The following is a 24399-nucleotide window of genomic DNA, read 5'->3' as shown; positions in this document are numbered from 1 at the left end:
GAGTCTTTTTTGTGCTTCCTGATAAGTTATGTTTTCCTTTGTCTTTATTGTTATTATCTCCTTCTCTCTCTTCCAGGTAGGACATGACCTCGAGTACGCGGGGTGATCCCTTTCGCAGTTCGCGCACAGTGGTGAAGCATTTTAGTCCACGGATTCATGATTGTTTGACGAACATTTGGCGCATGTTTGGCGGCGGCCACAGCTATGTGAGCCATGGCCAAATCTTTGACATTTGAAGCAGCGTCTGGGGTTTGGGATGTACGGTGTTACATTTATTTTAAGATATCCTACTTCTTTGGTTTCGGGAACTTGGCTGGAGGCAAAGGTCAGGACTATGTGTTTTGTTGCTACTTGCTTGTCGTCTTTTCGGATTTTAATACGATGGACTTCAGTGACGTTCTGGTCATTCAGACCCTCCAACATCTCTTCTTCAGAAAGGTTCAGGAAATCGTGTTCAGATATTACTCCTTTCACTGTGTTCAGTGATCGATGTGCAGTAATGGATACAGGAATGTCTCCAAAGGACACTATGGTTGGGAGTTTTGAAAATTGCACTTTGTCTCGGATTTGGAGGAGTAGGTCGCCACTGGCTAGCTTCATCACCTTGTAGCCAAGGCCCAAGGCGTCGGTAAGAGATTTGGAAGGAATGAATGGGGACATTTTCCTAGCTGTTTGATCTGGATTTTCACTATATACGACATGGTACCTAGGGAAAACTTTTGTTTTTTGCAGGAACTGCGTAGTGGCATGGGTCCGCCCTCGTTTATGAGAACGATCATTTGTTGAATGAAGGTGATCCATAAAAAAACGCTGTTTTTAGGCTGCGGTGGCAGCCACTCACCACGGAGCCCAACATGGGGACGGCACATTAGGTTGCAAGCAAGGCCTGCCCGCGTCAGCTGTACACCGCAACTATAAGCCAATATGACGCAACTCAGGGTAGTTCGTCACACAAGGTTAACCATCGCCGCCAGGAAAAAAGGAGAAACCAAGAAGTGAGTAGAGGATAGGAGAGTTGTGAGAAACAAGATAGGAAAGTGAAAGATGGAGGGGAGGATACGAAAAGGCGACTGCCCATTTCTGACGGTCGGGTCAGGCCGTAGGTGCCGTCTACAGGAAGCTGGGGCCAAAGTGGTGTGTTGCTTCCGCTGAGGAGCCTTAAAGGTCCAAACGCTCGGCATCGGCTCAACCATTAGGATCCCCTTTTCCCCGGACGCGGCGATGCCACGCACGGCAAGGCGCGGGTGCTCGGATCCGTGGTGAGGCACTGTTCACCATCATCCCACTGGGGGGGGGGGGGGGGGGGGGGGGATGTCCATGCGGATGCTCGGAAACCCGTGGTGTCGCCACTCACCAACGCCTGCAAGCTGCAGGCGCCCCCCTGCGGGCTCTAAACATTTATGTCGTGAATCAGAGGGCTAATGATATTCTTTATCTTCTTTATTTCTCAATAAGTACACACTAGAAAAATTTTAGCCATTTCTGTTTTGATCTGGGCAACCATCGTACCGGCCTATGTTTGTGAAAACGCTACTCTGTAAGGTAAGTTGAAGGCCCCAGGCTAAGCGGTAATGCTTCATTCGAATTGCTCTTCTACAAGGGCAAAACTAGAAGCCATATTAAAGGGGCGCTGAATCAAAAAATTTAATTTTCTCGAAACCTTGACAAATACACTGAATTTCGAAAACATCCACAGCAGTGTGCGGGCAAATTTCTCAATGGCACAAAAATGTCTCGGTGCTTGGTTGCACACGTACTGTTCGTTTTCTTTTTGTTAATTTCGTTGCACAAGCTCAGTTTTGCTCCTTATGGGGAGGGCGTTGTATATTCCGTTCCTTTACCTTGCAGTAAGGCCTACACAGGCCAGACACGAAGGCGTTCAAATAAAAGGTTAATGGAACATACCAACAATTTGTCTGGGGTGCCATTGAGAAATTTGCACGCCCACTGCCGGGGAAGTGACAGCAAAAAGAAATGCACTCCTTGGTTTAAGAAAACAACCGTCCTGAATTAAGGTAAAAATCAACTTTGACGCGAAATCTTGGAACCCGCCGACATCTCACAGCTTAGGGAAGGTTGTGTAAGATGATGATGCTAGGTTTTTATGACGCAAGGGCAACTAAGGCCAAAGAGCGCCAAACACAAGGTTCTTGGCCGACTCGGGCTAAAATGTGTACAGATGATAGCATTAAAAGCAGGTGAATATGGCCTAAGAGTAGTATGTGCATGATTATAGTCTGAAGAGGTTGCCTAAAAATCTGGTTGAATGGCCTAAAATGATGAATAATGCCTGAAATTGTTCTAAGAGGAGATATGTATGAATGCCGAAGCCAGGTAGCCTCAACCACAGACCTTGCTGCAGCAAGAGGGGCGAGGCGTCTGGCAGCTATGGGTGAGCTCAGCACATTCTTACAGCAACGAGGAGGTGCTGAGGTTACTTTGAATTTAATATCTCTCTTTAAAAACCTACATAAGTTAAAAATTTAAAAACCCTATCCAATGAGAACATGTGGTGATCACTTAAAAATAATGAAGGGTGCACTGGTATGTTTAATGTGTAAAGTTCATGAAAGTGCTGTCGTCTTTGTATATCCAGTTTCCGGCATATGATTAATGTATGGACAACTGAGATGTGGGCTCAACATCTCGACGCATAATGGTGCCGGAGTATCCTGTAAAAGATGCGAGTGTGTGATGTATGTCCTATTCTCAGTCTGCAGAGAGCGACTTATTTAAATCTATTTTGTTTTTCTGTGGCATACCTCCCGATCCGTGGTTTTATTGTGTGTAGTTTGTTGTCTGTTTGTTGACCTCAATCCTGCTGCCACTCTTTGCGAAGTGCAGCACTAATATATAGCCTGAGGTCCTGGTATGTAAGTTGTTTTATATCAATCCTACTCTGTTCGGCACCTGATGCTGCAAGCCTATCAGCCACTTCATTTCCATCTATTCCACAGTAACCTGGTACCCAGCGTACTGTAATTTTAAGGTTCAATGTGTGTGGAGACATAAAGCATTTCAAGAGGGAATTCAGTACAGGGTTTTTACAGGGTTTCCCAGAAGACAGGGCCATAATAAGACTTAAGGAATCTGAGTATATAACAGAGCTTGGGACTTTGTTTTCGAGGATGAGTCTAACAGCCAACAGAATACCATGGCATTCCACAGTAAATATGCTTGTGTGTCTATTCGTTGTTTTTGTTTTAGAAAATAGACAACTGTGCACTGCACATGAGACTGAGGATGTCTTTGAGGCATCAGTGTAGAACTCTGTGCACTGATATTTTTTTTTTGCTTGTAGGGACAGGAAATGCTGTTTTATGCCAATTGATGGCCCATTCTTACGAACATCACGAAAAGATGTGTCGCAGTCAATTGGATACACTTGCCAGGGAGCGATTATGTCTTTAAAAGAAGTTACCAGAATGTTGGAGACAGGTGTGTCCATGTCTTGGACAAGTGTGGCGACTCTAATGGGTAAAGGTGGGGTTTCAGACGGTCGGTTTGAAAAGAGTAGTTTACTGGTTGGGTTTCGCAAAAGCGCATTGCATGGATGGTCGGCATGAGATAATACCTTCGTAGTATACGTTATACTTGTGTATTTCCGTCGTCGTTCAAGTGACCATCGGTCCGCCTCAATGTACTAACTTGCAATTGGGCTTGTACGGAAAGCACCAGTAGCCAACCGCAGACCAAGGTGGTACACAGCGTCAAGCATTTTTAAAGAGCTTTTTCGTGCTGACTCGTGCACTACTGAGCCGTAGTCTATACGTGATAGAACTACACTATTTTGAAGACTCAGCAGGCAGTCTCGGTCTGTACCCCAAGACTGGTGGGACAGGATTTTTAAAAGGTTCAATGATTTTATGCATTTAAGTCTAAGGTGCTTAATGTGTTTGATGAATGTAAGCTTTTCGTCAACTATGATGCCAAGATATTTGTGCTATTTTTGGACAGCAATACTCTGCCCGTTACGTGTGATGTCGGGTTCAGGTCTAATATCACGTTTTTTTTGTGAGGAGTACGCTTACAGTCTTTGATGAATTGAGTTTAAATACGTTTTGGTCTGCCCACTTTCCTACTTTGTTTACTCCTAGTTGAATTTGCCGCTCACAGATGGCCAAATTACATGACTTGTAACTTATTTGTACATCGTCAACATAAACGGAGTAGGATATAGATCTAGGCAGGATGCTCTTTAATGAATTCATTTTCACTATAAAAAGAGTGCAGCTAAGAACGCCGCCTTGAGGGACACTGTTCTCATGTATAAACTGCTTGGATAACGAATTCCCTACACGGACCTTGAATGTTCGTTCAGAAAGATACCTTTGAATGGTGGACAGCATATTTCCCGAGATACCAAAGGCGAACAGGTCACGGATGATACCATAGCGCCATGTGGTATCGTAAGCTTTCTCTAAGTCAAAGAAAACAGATAAACAATGCTGTTTATACACGAAGGCGTCCTTACATAAGATTCGAAGGCAGCGAGCTGGTCAGTGGTTGACCGGTTAGCTCTAAATCCAGCCTGGTGCTGGTCAAGAAGACCGTTGATTTCAAGAAAATGCACAAGGGGACGATTTACCATTTTTTCAAAGAGCTTACATAAGCAGCAGGTTAGGGCAATCGGCCGATAACTGGCCGCAAGTGTGGCTTCTTTACCTTCCTTTAATACCGGAGTAATGACCGCTTCTTTCCAGACTTTTGGAAGGCGTCCAGCAGCCCATATCTTATTAAACAAGCACAGGATAGTTTCAAGGGTTTCTTCATGCAAGTGCTTGAGCATTCCATATGTAACCCTGTCAGGGCCTGCTGCTGTTGAGTTTCCACAAGTGCCTAAGGCAACTTTCAACTCTTGTAAAGTAAATGGGCTATTGTATCCTCCTGCTGATGGCCTTTTGTTCTTGTGAACAGACTTGCGCTCCTCGACAAGTTTTTATCTCAAGAAGGAATCTTTATAATGTGCTGAGCTAAAAGTGTATTCGAAGTGTTTGCCTAATGCATCTGCTTGGTGCTCCAATGTATCGCCACCAGCGCAAACAAAAGGAATTAGATGTGAACTATGCCCTTTAAGTGCTTTTAGTCTACTGTACACTTTATGTGTATCTGTGTAGGAATTTACAGACTATAGAAACGATTGCCAACTTTCCCGTTTAGATATACGGCGAGTACACCTGCCATTTGCTTTAGCTCGCTTAAAGTTTATCAAGTTGTGAATTGTAGGATAACGGCGGAATTTTGACCATGCGTTATTTTGGTCCTGACGAGCTTTCTTACACTGCGCATTCCACCACGTCTTCGTTTGTTCCCTGGTTTACCGGATATCTGTGGGATGGATTTCTGTGCAGCGTCTATTATATGCAGTGTGATCAGGGATTGAAAGTCATCTATACCTACTTCTGTAATTGATGAACAGGGCAATGCTGATAGTTCCTGGAACGTTCCTGGAAAGAAATGGGAAAGTGATCACTTCCGTACAGATTTTCAATAACAGCCACTCAGTAGCTGCCAAGAGCAATGGAGAGCCAATAGCAAGGTCTATTGCTGTGTATGAGTTGTGTGTTGAATTAAAGTATGTTGGTTCTTTTCTATTGAATATGCATGAGCCAGATAACAACAGGAATTTTTCAATTAGCGCTCCTCGAGAATCTGTTCTGGTACCTCCCCATAATGGGTGGTGAGCGTTAAAATCACCCGCCAACAGGAATGGCTCGGGAAGCTGAACAATGAGTTTTTCGAGTTGATCAGCCAACAGCCGATGATCTGGTGGAATATATAGGGAACATATGGTTATTACTCTGCCAAACGTTAGGGCTCGTATTGCCACTGCTTCTAAATCCGTCGCCAGTGGAAGACATTGAGAGGAAATAGAATTCTGCACCACAATAGCAACGCCGCCTGATGAGTGCACACTGCATTGCATGTCCTTCCGATATAGTGCGTACTTCTTTAGAAAATTTGTGTGTGTTGTGTTTAAGTTTGTTTCTTGTAGACAAAGTACGCTTGGTTGATACTCCGCGAGTATTTCATATATGTCATCCAGGTTCTTAAATAGACCTCGGCAGTTCCATTGCATAATGCTCTCTAAAGCCATAGTTCTTGGCGGTGTAGAAGACTCCGCCTTTCCAAGGGGGCCTCCCTCAGCGCCTCCGACGCTGAGGGTTCCGCTGTCATGTCCATTGCTTCCGGTGGAGACGCGGAAGCAGACACGGAGTTTTCAAGATTGAGAGACTCTTTTTCATTTGTCTGTGTTTTCCTAGAGGTTTGCGAAACGTTGACGTCTGGGACATGGAAGTCTAGTGCAGCCGGAGGCTGCTTAGTGAGGGGCCTTAGTGGACGCGCATCAGCGACACTGAATTGCGTGCCCACTAAGACGAGACGCCGCCCGGCCCCCCGGCGTGCTGCGTCAGCGTAGGATCTTTCGGAGAGAGGCGAGAGCTTCTTCCGGGCTCCCGAGAATGTGATGTTTTCTGTTACTTTCAGGTGAATTATTTTTTTCTCGTTTTGAAATTTCTGTCATGATCGCGAGTAGGCGGCATGTGGCCCGCGGCAGTTTGGACACACTGCTTGAGCGGCACTGCAGTTGTCGGTTGGGTGCTCATGGGCACCGCACTTCACACATGTGAGTTTTGCCCGGCACGTTTTTGATCCGTGTCCATATTTTTGGCAATTGAAACATCTTCTCGGGTTGGGGATATATGGACGGACATTGCAGTGGATGAACTCTGCATTTACAGCATCTGGAAGACTGGACCGTTCAAAAGTCACCAAGATGTGGGGTGTCACCACCTCTTCATCATTCCGCCTTATGGTGATGCGACGATGGGCAATGACACCTTGATCTCGGAAGCCTTCCAGGAGGTCAGCTTTTGTCTCTTGGATCAGATCACGGTCTATATGACACCTTGCACAGTGTTTAGATTCCGGTGGGGAGTGATGGTCACCATGAGGTGAGCAAACTGCCTTTGACTCAGAAGGATGTCACTGTGGTCTTTCTGGGACACTTCAACAAGAAGGTCACCAGATGAGAGTTTCTTTGCTTTGTACTTTTTTCCAATGAGTTTCTTAAGGGTTCGAGCGATAACGAAAACAGACATCGCTGAAACGGGGTCATTTTCTGTCAGGGAGTGTATCACTAAAAAGTGAGGGAAGTGGTCAACGTCAGGCCGGGTACAGGTGAGTGTTTCATCGGTGCGGTTCCTTTTCAGAGACCAGTCAGGTTTTTTTGAAGAATAGGTACTCATGCGCTATGGATATACTGACGGTTCCTAAATCTCGCCTGGGGTTCACCGTCTTATTCACAGGAAGGTCCCGGAGCCCCACGCCTGGTAAACAGACGGGGATCACGTCGGCCGGGGCTTGGCCATGGCCCCGACCGCCACCGTTGATGGTTTCCACCCTTCTCCTTACAACCTATCGCCACGGTGCGGATTACGGCTTCGGAATGGGAGCTAAGGGTCCGTGGTGGCGCCAAGCACCATCACCTTGAAACTCCAGGCGCCCTTGCGGGTGTAAGGTTGTGTAAGCACCCCATCTATCTCGCTATCTGAAAAGCAAATCACCCTTCTATGTGGTTTTATCTTATTTTACCTTGATTTTAGAAGCACACTTTTCATGTTGCTTTCTTCATTCGAGCCGTGTTAATAGCTGGGGCTCATCCTTCGTATCGGTAATTCTTTTTACCTTGTTCTCGCCTTGCCATGTTTTTCCCCATTTTTTTTCATTTGTCAATTCTGCGCCCTCAACCCTGTTTTCCATTCTTTTTTCCACATGTCATTTGTGCTTTATATTATAAAATTCACTGTCTAGTGTGGTTTTAGCAATGATGCTCCTTTTTTTATCTTCAGATGTCCTGGAGAACGTATGATTCCAAGTTCGTTCGCGCGCCCTGTGTGTCGCATAACCTCGATTATTTCACCTGGTGGGTGGTGTCATGGTAGTGGTTGTACATAAGTGCGGGTTTCAGTTTCTTGAAATAGAGTTGAAAGTTCAGCGTTCTGTTTTTTCTACATCTTCCCAATTGTGTTCGCGGTGCGGATACATATGAACCAAATTCGACCGCCGCCGCCGAGATTGAGCCCGCATATTTCGGGTCAGCAGCCGAGTGCCATAACCACTCAGCCAATGCGGCGGCAAGCAAACTTTACTTTATTTCTGCATATAACGGATACTGTTAGACATAAAACAGTCCCATAATGGCAAGTGGTTACTCGGGTTCTATGTATTAGGTACACAGCTATAAATCTCAAATAGAACTCCTAAACCTGTCAAGTAGAAATCTAGGAAACCAAACATACCCTGATGTGGAGCTTCCAAACGAAAACAACCTACAGCCTGCCGAAAAGCAATACATATCTCCAGCTGGATTTAAGAGTTATAATAAGGCACACAGCGTCGAAAGGGGTCTTTTGCGACATTGCGTTTTTGATTGAGGGACCATGTTGTGTATCTTGTTAAAAGCGTAAACATACAATGGACATCTTCTTCTCATTGTTTCCTGAGACGCAAGGAGCGCACTGCTATGACAATCAAATAACCCGCATATACTGTATACAGAATAACCAGAATATAAAATTCAACCCTAAATTTATAAGATGGAGCACATCCGCAGTTGCTAAGAACGCCACAAAGGTGCACGTCACTTTTTCGGTTTTCCGCTTATGCATATTGAACTGTATGTAAGTGATTTTCTTAAAAGCGGCTGCTTCTAGATTACTTGCGAGGTGCTCAAGACTTATGTTGTGGCTTGTTGAAAAGATGTGTAGGTTTGTTCGCTCTTAAAATGTCCACCACTATAGATAGCAATTTTGTTTAGAAGACTAGAATCTGATCTGATAATTCATTAACCATATATTTCGACTTTCCTTTCCCCCTCTGAATTGAAGAAAAATAGTCCCCCGAAAATCTCAAGCGTAATTATTAAATAAAACGATGCTATCAATAAAGGAGTCAACATCAGCATGTACTAGGCATGCAATAGGCGTGTAAGGCATGTAGGCATGTAGGCATGTAAGGCATGTAGGCATGTAATAGGGTACTCGGCGGTCGCTTGCGGTTTAGCGGATGCGCCCTAAGAGTTTTTGCTCAATAAGCTTTTCAGAATTAGCCAAACAGTTCCCCAGAAAGAGAAAAGAACCAATACGTGTCAATTTCAGTTCAAAGTGATTTCAGAGCAACATGCGAAACTGAGTCAAGCTCAGCTCGCTTACCGTCGGCGATAGCATTAGACTGGTTGCAACGACTCGCTGTGCTGCAATGTACTCCCTGTCAACATGATGGATTGTTTGCATGCTTTTTTGTTTACATCGAAGCGGCGTGGCTTTCAGAATTTATGGGATCATGGTTAGTGCTTATTAAGTGTTTGTGTTTTGTTACTTGTCATGTGTGCCAGAGAACTTAGCTTTCAAGCAAACAGCCTTGTTTACTAACCGGTGTGGGGTATAATATCTAAATATTTGCGCTAAGGAGTTCAAAGCGCACATAGTAAACACATTAGAGCTTGCCTTCCTTTTATTAATTGTGCTCATTGACCTTCTAACACCATATAAATTACTGCTACGAGTTAACCAAGGTTTATTATTTTAATGCCAGCGGAAACAATGCCAGCAAAAGTTAAATTGCTCTGACATCAGTTTTCCACAGCATGTTTTGGTATTAAAAATTGGTATACTAATCAAGCGCAGGAATGCTTCATGATGCATGAAGATCCACATAAAAGTGTTTGGTGGCAGGGAAATGCAATCTCTTTGGTATTTGTATATTCATTGCGCGGTACTGTGTAATCGAACGCACCTTGACATACCTAAAAAAACGAGGAGGTGAAAACGAGGAGGTCAAGAAAACGAGGAGGTGTCTCCGCTATTATTGGATTGCCGAGTGCACGACAACCTCAGGTCGGGATTGAAGAGAGACTTAAGCGCTCTTGACAAAAGACACTTAAGTTTGATAAAGCTCTTAGGCCCTTTCCGAAATGTGAACTCCAAAAGCTAGCACTTGTGGCATTGATACCATTCCTTCAGGACGGCTGAATACCCTTGGGGAGTACTAGCTTTGTAGAATTGGAGCGAATGCTAGAGCTCTTACCTCCCTGTGTGTGAGTTTCAAGGTCATTGTTCTTTGCTTTTGCTGTGTTTGCTGTAAACAAACTTGTTTTTGTTTTTTATGTTTTTGGTGAGCGAGTGCTTTAACAGCATTGTTATGTACGTTTGCTGTGTGTACTGGAAATCAGATTATTTCTTGTTCTGCCCTTGTTTATTCGTATCTCTTATGTACATTGTATTGTGTACTGTTTTCTTAACATTCAAGGTGTCTCCGTTCACTCCTTATTGTTATTTTACTGTCACTTGTACTTTGTTTTATATGTTGTGTACTGTTTGCTTTTGTTTTGCATAATTGTGAACTGTGCCTCGTCGGACAAAGTGGTTGCTATGAATTGCCGAAAACGAGTAGCCGGAGGCGCTACGCAGCACCAACCTCTCCTTTAGCGTTCATATAAATAAAAAAATGTTGTTCAACAGGTTAAAAATTTTGTAGTGCAAAGGACATATGTCAACATAAATGGCCTTGGTTGTGTACCCCAGAAAGCATCACTGATATTCCTGGCAACTATGAATACTTTCGCATATTTTACACAGCTCTCAGCAATGCAAGGCCGCGCTTGCAAAACCGTACTCTGGAAGCTGCATCTAATTCCTTGTGTAGTTCTCTACCTATTTACTAGAGACTGTTTTCTTTTCAAACTTTAATGAAATCAGATATAAAGCGGAGGGAAAACTTGACCTCCGCCTTTAGTGTATGGCGCGATGGCGTAGAGGGTTAATTTCCATATATGCAGAACATAATTCTTTTTTTGCATGGATCCGTGAGAGTCCTCATAGACGTCCTGGCGCAGTGGCGCAGTTGTGTACCGGTTAAGCGATGTGCCACTGCCCTGCCATTGCAGGTGCTCCCAGCGCTGGGCCTTGTGTGGCCCAGGTTGGTCTTCCCGAGAGACCAATCATTAATTTAACTGCGAAAGCGGATGCTACCTTTGAACATCTGCGAGGGAGATTACGCAAGCCTCATGGAATTCTCGCTAGTTTTAAAAATCCACGTTGGCAATCGCTAGAAACTGACCTGAAGCTTCGGTTTCTTCTCAGAGCGGTAAGACCTGCAGTCGCACTCACAAAATCATTAATACTTTGAGTTCAATATTTCTGATAACCCTGCATGCTTATCTGCGGGTGTGACGAGACACAGCACATATCTTCTGTGCATGTCATGCGTAGAGTCCAGCACGGCTGTCTCTATGCCGTTCGCTGAAGCCCATTTGTCCGTTCTTGCTGATAGAGATGATTTTCGGAGGGAGCACCACGGCGAGCTTCCTCAGTGATGGCCAACCAAGCACTGCTTTGCTTGTTAAGAGTGTTAGGCGTGTTGCTATATTATGACTTTGCCGACGGATTTTTGATTTGAAACTTCATTTTCCAAACCCTTTTCTTCTGACAACCTCTATATATCTTCATTAATTAGATTTTGCAGGGTGGAAAACTGTCTCTTCTCTCGATTGAATTCTCCACCTTTCCTTCTCTACTCCTCAAAAAGTTTAACAATTTTTAGAAAGTACGTACCGCCCTTGTGAGGTGCACGCAGCCTAAGGGGTTTTCTGTTAAGCTGTTTAGCTGGGCTCTCTAGCCCATTAAGCAGTCCAAAGCTGAGGGGATTAAGGACGGGAGGCCATTCCTCTTTCGAGAAATTGCGGTCGCTGAGGATGCATAACCAAGCAAACAGGATGCCTCACAAGCAAACCCAAAGGGCCGTTCACTTCTGACAGGGGCTGTATATTCATTCATGAGGCCTAGAGTATTTATGAGGCACATAGCATTCGGCTTCAGTAACATGGCCTATGCGTATCACAGTTGCAGGGCTAACAAATTAGCGGACTGGCTAAAAACACGTTGATTCTAAATTTATCACGGCAGCTCTACACTGCGGACTCAGAACATTATCGTTGGCATGTCAAACGAACAAAATCCTTGATCATTCTTTAAAAGAAGACAATCAAAAAAAAGAAAAAAATGCCAATGACTTGCGGTGTATAGTGGCTGAAGAGAAATCCAAACTCAATCAATATCTTTTTTTAATTTTCTTCGTTTGATAAAATTTGTAATACATCTCCGCACTGCAGTTTGGCATGAGTGGGCTTCAGTTGAGGCACGAGTTTAAGAGGTTTTAAATCATAGAACACATGTCTTCGTATTGTGTACGTAAACAGCGCAACGAAAAGCACATGAATTAACCCAGCGACGAAACATGCCTAAGAGTTTAGAAGATGCGTCGGTATATAAATTTATGGAAAATATCTCCACACTGCATTTCTGCAGGAGTGCGGGTCAGGTAACCGATGAGATCTAAAGGTTTTTCATCAAACAATGCAAGTGTTCGTATTTTCTACGTAACCGCGCCATGAAAAGCACATCGCTTATCCGAGTCAAGTAACAGACCTCAGATTACAAAACATGCGCACGCGAATACATTTGTGTAAGATATTGCCACGCCACGTTAATGCATCAATGCGCTTCTGGTGAGCGATGAGATCCAGATTTTTTTTTCTTTGTACAAAGCAATTCTTGGTATTATCTGCGGAAACCACGCCATGAAGACCACATGAGAAAAGCAAGTGAAGTAACATTCCGAAGGACATAGAACTGTGTATCGACGTCATTGTCTCGGAAACTGATGAATAAAGCGCGAAACAGAGGCTATTCTTTAGCTACCGATTCAGGAGCTTGAATCTAGCCTGGGCGGTTGACAAGTGCTGCTGCCAAACACAGCGGGAGTCACGTGGCAAGCAGAAGCATCGAAATGAAGAGCGTCGAGTGCAGCGTTACAGTTTGCGACAGGCGCTTGCTCACGCGTTTTTTCTTTCACGAAGAAAACAAGAAAAACTAAACTGTTGCCCATAGAAGTGACGATGTCCCTTGTTGTGCGGAGGAGGATCCCTGCATAAGTGCGCTAGAAGTTTGGAATTTGCAAGACGGGCTAATTGTGAGCCGCTTGGTACAAAACTTGCTAGGCTTTAGTTCGGAAAGCCACGAAAAGACAAGAGAAAGGGTGTAGGACAATGCTGAAGGTCAGCGGTCTGCATCATTGCCTTGATTTTGTTTCCGTTGTTTCCGGGGCTGACATCACGAAGGCAAGACGACATATGAGGCTATTTAAGGAAGACAAGAATAACAACCTGCTTGTTACCTGCATCAGTTGATAGTCTCTCAGCGCTTGCGCAAGTGATTTGTAATGCAGTGCTGCAGGGTGCGGCCGTCAACGAGAAAACGAAAGCGAGAAGATGACAAGATTGAAGGTACCAGGAAAAAAAAAATTAATAAGAAATAGGTGTGTTGTCAATAAACTAGGTCTTAACGGTGCCCTCGCACATTTCCGTCGTGTCGCTCAGGGGAGCGCAAGTGAGATTTTCCACACGCTTACGGACAGAAATGAGTATGCATTGACCATTTACAAAGCGGTCAGGTAGCGGCCGCCCAGTGCTAGCTTGACAGAAAACAGAACTATAGACCTCCTCCATGTTTGTAAACAAACGAGGTGGCGCTGCAGTCGCTAGCGAGCTCGTGGTAAGTAAAAGGTCGGGGAGTGGCGTCGCGGATAATCGTTGAGCGCGGGCTTTCAATTCTTGTAGGCGCGTTTCCAGTTTCCGCGAATCATAGCAATGGGCGATGCTTCCAACTTAGTAATTTGTTGAAGTACATGAGCTCGCGTTGGCCACGTGCGGCCTATAAAGAGAAATAGTTTGCCACTGTATTGTATATATGGTTAGTAGTGAACATGTAGAAAGCGTTCCTGCCTTTTATTTGTGCGCTAGGCATTAAATAAAACAAGTTTTGACACTCTGCACTAGCCGGAATGATTTTATTTCGGGACAATAGTGAGGGGAAGTGCTGGCCTTGTTTCGTCTGAGCAGACATGCGCTCATCGTCTGCTGACATACGTACGTGTCGCGCTGTGCGAAAAGTGGGGACAGCGTCATGTCCCTGATCTCCTGTCTCGCTTAGCGCTGTTTTTAGCCGCATGACCACGCACCAGCCAGGCCGACTTGTCCTCTTGTTAAGCTGGTCGATTTGGTGAAAATTTTTGATTTCTAGAATTATTTTCTTTCCTAGCCCTGAAGTCTAGTTTCGTGACGAAAAATTATAGCAAAATATTGAGTACAAAATTATAAATTACGCTTTTAAGAAGTGTGGTCGTCAAAAATTGTGAGGTAATTTCTTTTATTTCAGTGCCGCATTTCTTTGACCAAAGCGAAAGCGAAGATGCCATAAACGAGGGAATAAACTTTAAGGTCCGTTTTTACCTCTCACATTTTCTGCGACTGGATCACTCACCTTCTTATTTCGCATGAAAATCAAATGATTCCATTTGTCGCAAACTATTCCTGAGACGTTGAGGAGCGTAATAAATCTCGATTTTTTCCCTACACGTGCAGTACTGTGTTAGTTATTTCTTGTAAGAAACGTTTTCATGTAACTAAGCATGCATAAGTACACATCATATAGAAAAAGAACTAATCGCGTGATCGTACAGAACAGGGCTTTATGTACATGCTGGCATAAAAAAACTGCGCACTATCTAGTCAATTATTTGAGACCTTGGGGGGACTTGACGACGGTGTTGATTATAATTACCCAGAACTGCACCAGGTATAGCTATAAATAGAATGAATTACTAAAACTAGCGTAGCAATTTCATATTTGCACCAAGTTTAGTTACATATCGCATGCATGAATAACGAAAACATTTTTCATTGCCGCGTCCCCTCTCAATCTCGCCGCCACGTGTCTGTTCGTAGCACGCCTGCGGCTGCTTCGTTCCAAACAAGCTTCGCGATCATGTACTACCTCATGGAACATGACACATGCATGATGCAATGAAAAAGCATATGGCGTTTAGCACACTTAAGGTACGCTATTCTAAGCACAAAAACGCGACCGCGCAAGATTGACGCAACTTACCAGACTTCTTTCAACTCGAAAGAAATAATTATGCGTCATATCAAGAAACAGTTTCAAGTAAATATTAAATATCATAAAACGCGCTATTAAAACATGCTCTGCTATTAACAAAAAAACGCATTCCTTGGGGACGAGTGAACCTGTCGGCGCCCCGTGCACTCCGGCTCAAGGTGACAAGTACGTGTGCAGCTGCATATGTCTTTTTTTTCCTTGAGCAATTATCAGCCTACTATCCTGAAGTTCAGGTGAATGAACGCAGTAACTTGCATGCTATTAAGTTCATTGAGTGTCAGTGCCTATCGGCTCCCAGACTTCGCGCGTTACTACCGTGGCCCAATGCCTGCTAGCCAGTCTCCGAATGCGGCATTTATGCGCGAGAAACCTATCGAGGCTAATTTAATATTTTTATGCTACTACGCGGATCCAGCAGTGACGCAGCTGGTCAATACATGCTGCTTCTGCAGTGCACAGGCTTGAAGCAGCCGCCGGTAGCTGCGGCAGCTGTGGTAGGCACGGGCAAGCGGAACCTGTTTTGCCTACCATGCGAAAGTCGCTGCTAACATCAGCGCCACCGCATCTTCGTGACGTCGCGGAGTGAAGGAGGTCCATAGGAAGCTGTCAGAAATATATGGTGCGCAAAGCACAAAGAGGTCTAAAAAGTGTAACTCATAATCAGCTTGAAATTTAATGGCCGAAGAAATTTCCCAGTTTTTAGTGAAAAGACAAATTCATCTGAAAGTGAGAGAAATTAGCTCTGCAAATTTTTTGAGACATATTATTATTGGTAATGTACAGGGCGTAAAACGGTGTTTTTTATTAGCTTATGCTTATGGAATAAAAGCTTTATGAATGGCTAATATTAAAAGCTTTAAAACAGGTCGGGTAACCTCATCAAGGATTCTTGGCGGCGCAAGGTTGTTCAGCCTTCCAGCCAGTAAAACAAGACCTCTGCCTTCTTCTCAGGAGTGAGAAGGTGGCTTAGGTGTATCAAGAAATTCAGCGAATCAGTTTTTAAAAATCTAGAGTTTGCCGAGAAAACCTGCTTCTCTTAAAAAGCTAACACAAGACTTGTTCACAATTGCACCTTCGCCCAAGAGGGTACAGAAGTGGTTGTAAAGAAATGTGTTCGTTATAAAACCAAGTAAAATACTTTTTATATAGATTTTCTAGCTTCATGCTCACATTTTTCACAAACGGGTTAGTCTTCTGTCAAAAGAAAGCTGTGTGTGAGGAGTGCAAGACCTATACGGAGATGACATAAAATAACTTCAATAAAACGCTCCTTGTAGAAACAAAACCTCCATTCACCTTAGAGCACCGCGGTGGCCGAGTGGTTGAGCATCCGCCTCGCATACGGGAGGTGCGAGGTTCGATCCCCAGGGCCACCGAGTACAAACCGGTGATACAATGGGTACAAGCTTTCTTCTGGCCTGGTGCTCGGCTAGTAAGGGTTTAAATACTTTAAAAATGGATCTTTGACCCGGCATTCAGTAAGTGAAAATTATCTTCTGCTGGCGCACTTTGGCTATAGACGTCCTTACGCCATGAAAATCCGTCATCTTCATCATCATCACCTATGACTGGCTTGACCAAATTCAGTCTCAATGTTTACTTGGCTGTTCCATGCCAACTGCTATTTTTCCTAAATTTATGATGTACTAAGTTCATGCTATCCTTAAAGGGTAAATTTACGTTTTTATCTGCTTGCTACCAGATTGACCAGCACATGTCTGCTACCCAGTTGGTTTTAATTGCAACATGACTCAGTACCCAGCAGAGTTTTATGTTTTGTCCTTGAGTTATGGCTGTTGTTGTGTTGTGTATGATGTCACCAAGCAATGGAGTGATTTCATTTTTGGAACGGAGAGCTGTAAGTATTCTTAGCGAGTCTGTGTAAATAATGCTCCCTTTTTGAGGTTCTCATTTACTATTTTCTCGACGGCCAAGGAGACAGCGTAACATTCTTCAGTGAAGATGGATGCACACTGCAGAAGTTGTGCTGTTTCCTTCCATTTCCTTCGTACTACTGCGCTTCCAATGTACACATTTGGTTTCGAACCGTCACTGTAAAAATCCACGTAGCCCCTGTATTTTTCCTCGAGTGCTAGGAATTCCTGCAAGATATGTTTTTGTGGAGTTCGTTTTTTGCCGAATTCTGTAAAAGTGACAACTCATACTGCAGGAAAATTGTACCATGGGGGTAGTGGATATCGCCTTTGTGCAATTCCAGGTAACGTGTCCAGTACGTCGAGATTCTGGCACTTATCTGCAAATCGCAAGAGTAGAGGCCTGGTGGTTTGCGGTTTCTGGTTGAACATTATTCTGGAAGGATCGACAGTTCGTTAAAACTGGATAGAAGATGCTTTTTGGTAGAAACCTTATTTTAAGAATATACGAACAAGTCAAAGTGGTTCTTCTAACTTCAAGAGGAGGTTCATTTGCTTATACATAGAGGCTTAACATGGAAGACGTTCTGTATGCGCCACACGAGAGCCTTGGGCCTGAGTTATGAACTGGATCCAATTTTTTTATGTATGACGGTCTTCCTGAACCGTAAACAATGCATCCACAATCTGAGGATGACCGTATATCCATGGTCTAATGATGACCGTACCAAAGATCGATAAATGTGCAGGAGGCAAACTCTATCAGACCCCCAGTGCTTCCTTGACAGCACTTTGAGTATGCTTAGAGATTCTGACGCATTCTTTTTCAGCGTATTTATGTGCGGCAGGAATGTGAGTTTTTATCGCTAAGTTATACCTAAAAATTTATGTTCTTGTTTCAACAGAAGTATAATTTCATTTAGGTGCAAGGTGGGAAAAGTCTGCAAACCTCTTTTAAGTGAGAAAAGAATTGCTAATGTAATTGTGGGGAGAATTTGAACCCATTTCTATCTTCCCAAATTTCAAGTATGTTTACGTCAGTTGTGTCTGTCACTCGCAGGTTGACAAGCTGGAGCACGTGCATGCTATTTAAAGGTCATAAACATATACAGAATACATAGTGGACTGTGCAATTATTTTCGATATAGAATTCATTTTTACTATAAATAGCGCGGTACTTATATTGCACAACCTCCGGAGCCCCATTCTCCTCAACGATATTTTTGGAAAGTGTGCAACCTAGTCGTACATGAACTAAACGGAAGGAAAGAAATTCTTTCAAAAAGTTAAGCATCCTGCCAAGGATACCTAAGTCTACTAGGTCCCGAAGAATCCCAAACCTCCTTGTAGTATCATATTCCTTTTCCAATTCGGAAAATACTGCAAGACAGTGTTGTTTGTGTATGGCTGTTTCTCGTAAAGTGTTTTCAAAGCGGACAAGATGGTCAGTTGTTCAACACACCTTCCTGAATCTACACTGCTGGGTGTCCAAAAGTTCACGGAATTCGAGCACAAACATTAACCTAATATTCAACATACTTTCGGAATATTTTGCGAGACAACTAGTGAGTGCTTTTGGTAAATAACTGCCAGAAGAGGTTGACGGCTTTCCATGTTTTAGGAATGTTACAATAACAGCATTTCTTCATGGAAACGGTAACTTTCGCAATTTTCATATTTTGTCGAATTTCAGGAGGGCCTCTACGGCAGCTTCGGAGAGCTGTGAGAGCATTTCACAATGTATTTATTCGGGCCCAGGTGCTGTCTGCTTACCGGTAGAGAGTACTGTATGTATTTCTTGAGATGTAATCAGGTTATTATAAGGCTCATTTGACGTGCCACTTATCGGAAATCTTTGCTTATCAGCTGAGGTTTTGCACTTTAAAAATGAATGCGTGTAATATGAGGAACTCGAGAGCACCGAAAAATGCTCCGCAAGTATGTCTGCCTATTCGTGAATAGTTGTTTGTATTCCTGGTGCAGTGAGAAACGACATTGTGAAGGGGGAGTAGCTACGATTCAGTTTACGCATATGCTCCCACATTTTCTTAGATGTGATGGAACTGTTTATGGAAGATATATAGTCTTGCTATGAAGTTTTTTTAGCGCACTTGTAAATATGCCTGGTTGTGGTTCTCGTCTTTTTGAAATTTAGAAGGTTTTAATACGTTGGGTATCTACGCAAAATGCCCCAGGCTTTGCTTAGTTTGTTTTTCACTTCTCGGCATTCCTGTTTATACCAAAGCTTACGACTTGGTCCCACCACTCCCGAGGATTGAGGAATAGACTGCTGTGCGGCAGTGATTATACAAGTTGTGAATATTTCATTCGGTTCGTCTATACTGTGATCATCTGAAACATTTGCTCTATCCTACGTTTTTTCGCGGAAATCTGCCCAGTCGGCTAAATGCGACTTCTAGAGGCGAGGTTTGATCGAGATGACTATGGTGAGTATGATAGGGTGATACTGACAAGCAAATGATCACTTCCATCTGGGTTATCCAATACGTCCCACTTAAAATCGGTGAAAACGTATGGCGAACTAAAACATCAATCCAAGCCTCTCATTTTTTCAGTGCTTGGAGAGCAGTATGTGAGCTTTCCCGTATTAAGTAGGCACAAGTTATTGCGCAGAATATATTCTAATATACCGACTTTAGTGTTCGTTTGTTCACTACCCCAAAAAGAGGAATGTGCATTAAAATTGCCCAGTGCCAGATATGGCTCTGGCAGCTGTTCAAAAAATGCCTGCACATCACGTACTGTTACGAATAGGTGTGGCTGAAGATATACTGGCGTATTGTTATTGTTTGTAAAATTAAGGACGGTGAATGCTACAGCTTCATATTTGATGTTGTGACTTATTTCGTGGGTTGCCACACCATTGTCGACAACAATAGCAGCCCCTCCATGCAACCTATTTGCTTGCTCTCGGTCACACCAAATACTTTATACCTGTTTAAAATATTTTTTCTGTACAGGTCCTAGGTTGGTGTGTTGTAGACATAAGACGACCGTAGAAAGCAAGTTTAAAATATCTGTTACATCGCTGTAGTTTTTTCACAATTTTCCACGACTGCATTGAATTAAAAAGTCGTGATCAAGGGGTTTCGTGGTATATGCTTAAATGTTTAGTTCCCTGGAGTTTTTGGGCCCATTATTGGAGTTTTCTTTTTTCGCTCAAGAGATCTACGCCTCCGCTGAAGCGTGGGAGAACCTGGCGCTGTGTCCATCGCCTCCCGTTAGGCCATGGGCGAGAGGCCTACAAAATGTAGGCCTCTACCGATTGGGGGAAGCCCTGCGGGCAGCCGACCCAGCAGCCGGCGAGTCCTTTGTTAGAGGTGGCAGGGCAGCCTTCGCCGCATCTTCCTCGGGGCACAGATGGCCCTGCCTCAGGCTAACTGTGTGTGGCCTGGGCAGGACCCAAAGGCAGGAGTGGTGTCTCGCCCCCTCGCACCACATCCGCGAAATTGGGTGTTCTTGTGCCTCCTTGCGCCTCTCAGAATCAAACATTCTTTCAGTAATTTTAGCGGAATATCGTCCCCCGTGTAACAATGAGCGGCTCTTCCTTGAAGAGGTGATTTCTGTAGTCTCAGCTTTTCCATTGGAAGAACAGTAATGTTTGAAGGACGATATCAACATTGATACCCTCGTACCTGTACACGTTTCACATGCGACTACCAAGATGTGCTATCGAAATGGCATATTCAGAATACTATTAACGAAGTCACGCGTGAAGAAATATTATCGAACCGTGAGGTTTCCTCCTGTATTGACCATATTGATGTTCGTGCTAACAATTTTACAAAGCGTTCAGTTGTTGTTCGTCAAAAACTTGATGATCACTACTTCTGCGGCGAATTCGCCCAGCAGTCTTTTCTGGCGTCTACTATGAATTGCAGAAAAGAAATTACTGTCACAGACCCTAACATATTGGACGAAATGTGTTGCGTTGTGTTGAGTTTATTGGCGCATAAGCAACTAAGGCTATCATGCGACAAGATAAAGGTACAAACATTGTTTTTGTAAGTTTTTTACAAAGAAATAATATATGGCGGTGTAGAAAGCCTAAAACTTTATATCTTTCCCCTTAGTATTGACAGACAAACAAGATTCACAAATGGCCAATATTAAAGGTTTCAAAGGAAGCTGGGCAACCTCATCCACCGTCCTTGGCTGGGTGAGGACTGGATGCCCCCAACCAATCAAAAGACAAAAACCTCTGCCCTTTTCTCAGAAATGAGAAAGTGCCTGAGGTGCATCATGCAAAGTACTGGGTGATGTTTTATACATCTGTTTAAGAACAACAGCTTCTGTTAAAAATCTAAAAACGCAGGACATGTCCAGAATTGTATTTTCACCTAAGAGCAGTGATGGATGAAAATAGATGCATTGGTTATAAAACAGAGAGAAGCACTTTTTCCGCAGCTTTTCCAGTTTTGAACATGAAATTAAAATGTGACTGACTCTAAGTTCATCTCCACATGCACAAACTGGTTTGTCTTCTTTTGTTAGCAGAATGTTAATGTGTGTGTGGCCTATATGGAGACGGCAGATAATGACTTCCTTGAAACGTTTCTGGTCCACACGTGATTTCCGTTCACCTAGAATTGGTTTTATTAAGTGTAGTTTGTTATTTACTTCGCTGTTCCAAGTCGACTGCCACATTTTCCTTGCCTTACATTGTAGTAATTTTATGCAATCTTTATAGTAATAATAATAATGATTGGTTTTGGGGGGAAAGGAAATGGCGTAGTATCTGTCTCATATATCGTTGGACACCTGAACCGCGCCGTAAGGGAAGGGTAAAGGAGAGAGAGAAAGAAGAAAGGAAGAGAGAAGTGCCGTAGTGGAGGGCTCCGGAATAATTTCGACCACCTGGGGATCTTTAACGTGCACTGACATCGCACAGCACACGGGCGCCTTAGCGGTTTGCCTCCACAAAAACGCAGCCGCCGCGGACGGGTTCGAACCCGGGAACTCCGGATCAGTAGCCGAGCGTTGCAAAATTTTATTATTTTTCTCCGTAGACTGCTGCCGCTATGTGCAGGCTAAGGAACTTCTCAGCTCTCGACACGCGGATGGCTGAAGGAAAAAATCAACTCTCCAAAACGCTAATGAACTTGTCTCGTGCGGATATAATTTTTTTCTTGCCCTTGCCCGATAACATTAGATTGATAGCCTGTTTTCGTAAACTAATCTCTTTGCCTACGCCCTCCAAGTGCGCACTATATCGTGGTGACATCGCATTCTTTTGAACATGCTCTGGCATCTGATGTCAAGGTGCTAACCTTTTCCAGCGGTTAGCAGTCTGTTTTTTCAACTGTCTGCTGTCGGCATAAAATCAATTTCGAAATATCACAAAGCACTCTATCACTATATATATATACCCTTGAAAAAGAGAGGGCGAAGCTCCAAAAACACAGCGATCGCTCAAGGCGGGTGCAGCTGCATTCTCCGAAGCTCAAAGAGATGCTGATTTTCTAAAGACTACACTTCGTTTCGCATTGCTTTTGCCATGGCATGTATGGTTTCATGTCAACCAGAGTACATGCGCTTCCAGAGAAGTACATGTGGGTACCGTAATTATTTCTAACGTATAGAGGTTTTGCATCTCTTTCCATCACCAGCAGACCAGTAGTTTTACGTTTCAGATGCACTGAAATGCTGCCGCTATGTGCGGTATTTGGCTTAACATCCATAAGGACAACAATGGATTGTCCTGATTGCCACTCCCGCTAACCCGCTTTAGTTCGTTGTTGCTTGAAAACGTCATCCTGAGTTTAAAGTTGTTCCTCCACACAAGTCGTTCATTAAAAATTTACTAATTCTAAAAAGTGAAATAAGATAGGCAGGCGTGTCTTTGGTTTCTCTCTTATACGAAACACGAATTACATGCGATGGCATATGCAACTCGATCGGTCGAAAAGCCGTCGCCCTAACCTAGGGTTTACAGAGAGGCCCTAGCAACGTGACGGAAGTATTCCCAGAAACCTCAATTGAAAAAAGAATTTTGGCAGCATTGGAGTTTGAAGCCAGGCCATCTGCTTTTCAGGCGTTCACGAAGCGCGTATACAATAAAAGTAATTTTTTCTTCATTGCATGTAAGTACACCCACACTTAGAAGCTTCAAGCCCAACTTAACAAGGTCGCAACCTAAACCAGGTAAGCCTATCAACACCAACAACGTCCGGCCCATCTCCCTTACTTCTTGAGCGGGGAAGCTAATGGAGACCATGGTCCGCGACCCTCTGTCAGCCTACCTGGAACAAAAGCAGATCTTTGCCGGCATCATGTTCGAATTCCGACCACACCAGTACGCAAAAGATGTCCTCGTGCAACTTAGCAAGGAGATCCTTGTTCCGATCGAGCTGAACAGCAACGACAAAGTGCTCCTTGCATTCGACGCGGAAGCCACGAGGGTCCCAGTATAGAGACCCCCCCCCCCACCCCCCTTGATTTTTTAAAGGTCAGGCACTTGAAGTCTGATCGAAAACCCTCTCGGTACATAGTCCAATACAAGTTTGCCACCATCACCTGCATCAAAAGTTCGTTGGTTAAAGCGTGTTAGACGCGCACCAGGTTGACACACTATAGTGTTTATCACAGTACACTGCACTAATGATGACAATGATGATGATACCAACTTTATTTTCCACTACATAAGGAGCCCCCTATTCCCCGTCCCCGGCACGATGGCCCGGGTGACGGGGGTTGTTGGCTCCTCGATTAGAAGCAGACAAAGAGGTATTGACTCCTCTCGGCTTCTTCCGCCAGGTGATTGGCTTGTTGCCGTGGAACAGGAACTTCGCTCCGCAGCAGGGCTTCCTAGGATTTTCTACGATTTATATTTGCTTCAGGACCTGGGGAGCTAGCGCATTCCCAGATTATGTGGACGAGGGTCCCTCTCGCCCCACAGTGCTTGCACTTATCGTTTTGTCTCTCACATTTCTTAACATTATATGCCCATTGCGTGTTAATGAACTTCCCAGCTTGGAGGCGCCGCCATGCGGTTGCATCCCGATTGTTTAGACTTTTATCCGGTGGTGGAACTAGTCTCCTCTGCAAGCTAAAATTTTCGGCAATGTCCGCATAATTTTGCAGACACTCGTCCATGTTCCGGCAGTCGGGCGGCTGCACATTTAACCGGTAGTACAGAGCTCGGGCTAACTGGTGGGCCGCGTCGTTGCCAGGAACGGACGCGTGTGCAGGAGTCCAAATTAGGCAAATATTTTTGTTCAACAATCTACTGGCTAGAATCATTGCCGCTTCCGGTGAGATCGTAACCGCTCCGAAATTATAGATGGCCGTTTTGCTATCGCTAATTATTACTTTCGTTTCAACGCAAGCGAGCCCTATTGCAACTTCTTCAGCAGTTTGTGTTTTGCGGCTTCTAATGGTGGCTGCCGGTACGGGGGCACCGCGGCTGTGGACCACTGAGGCGAGCACCGCACCCGACTTGCCACTTGCCGCGTTCCCGTACGCAACTGACTTGCTGCCCATCGGAT

The sequence above is a fragment of the Amblyomma americanum genome, chromosome 11 (assembly GCF_052857255.1).
Source record: "Amblyomma americanum isolate KBUSLIRL-KWMA chromosome 11, ASM5285725v1, whole genome shotgun sequence".
NCBI classification, from domain to species: domain Eukaryota; kingdom Metazoa; phylum Arthropoda; class Arachnida; order Ixodida; family Ixodidae; genus Amblyomma; species Amblyomma americanum.
This window is presented reverse-complemented; position numbering follows the sequence as displayed.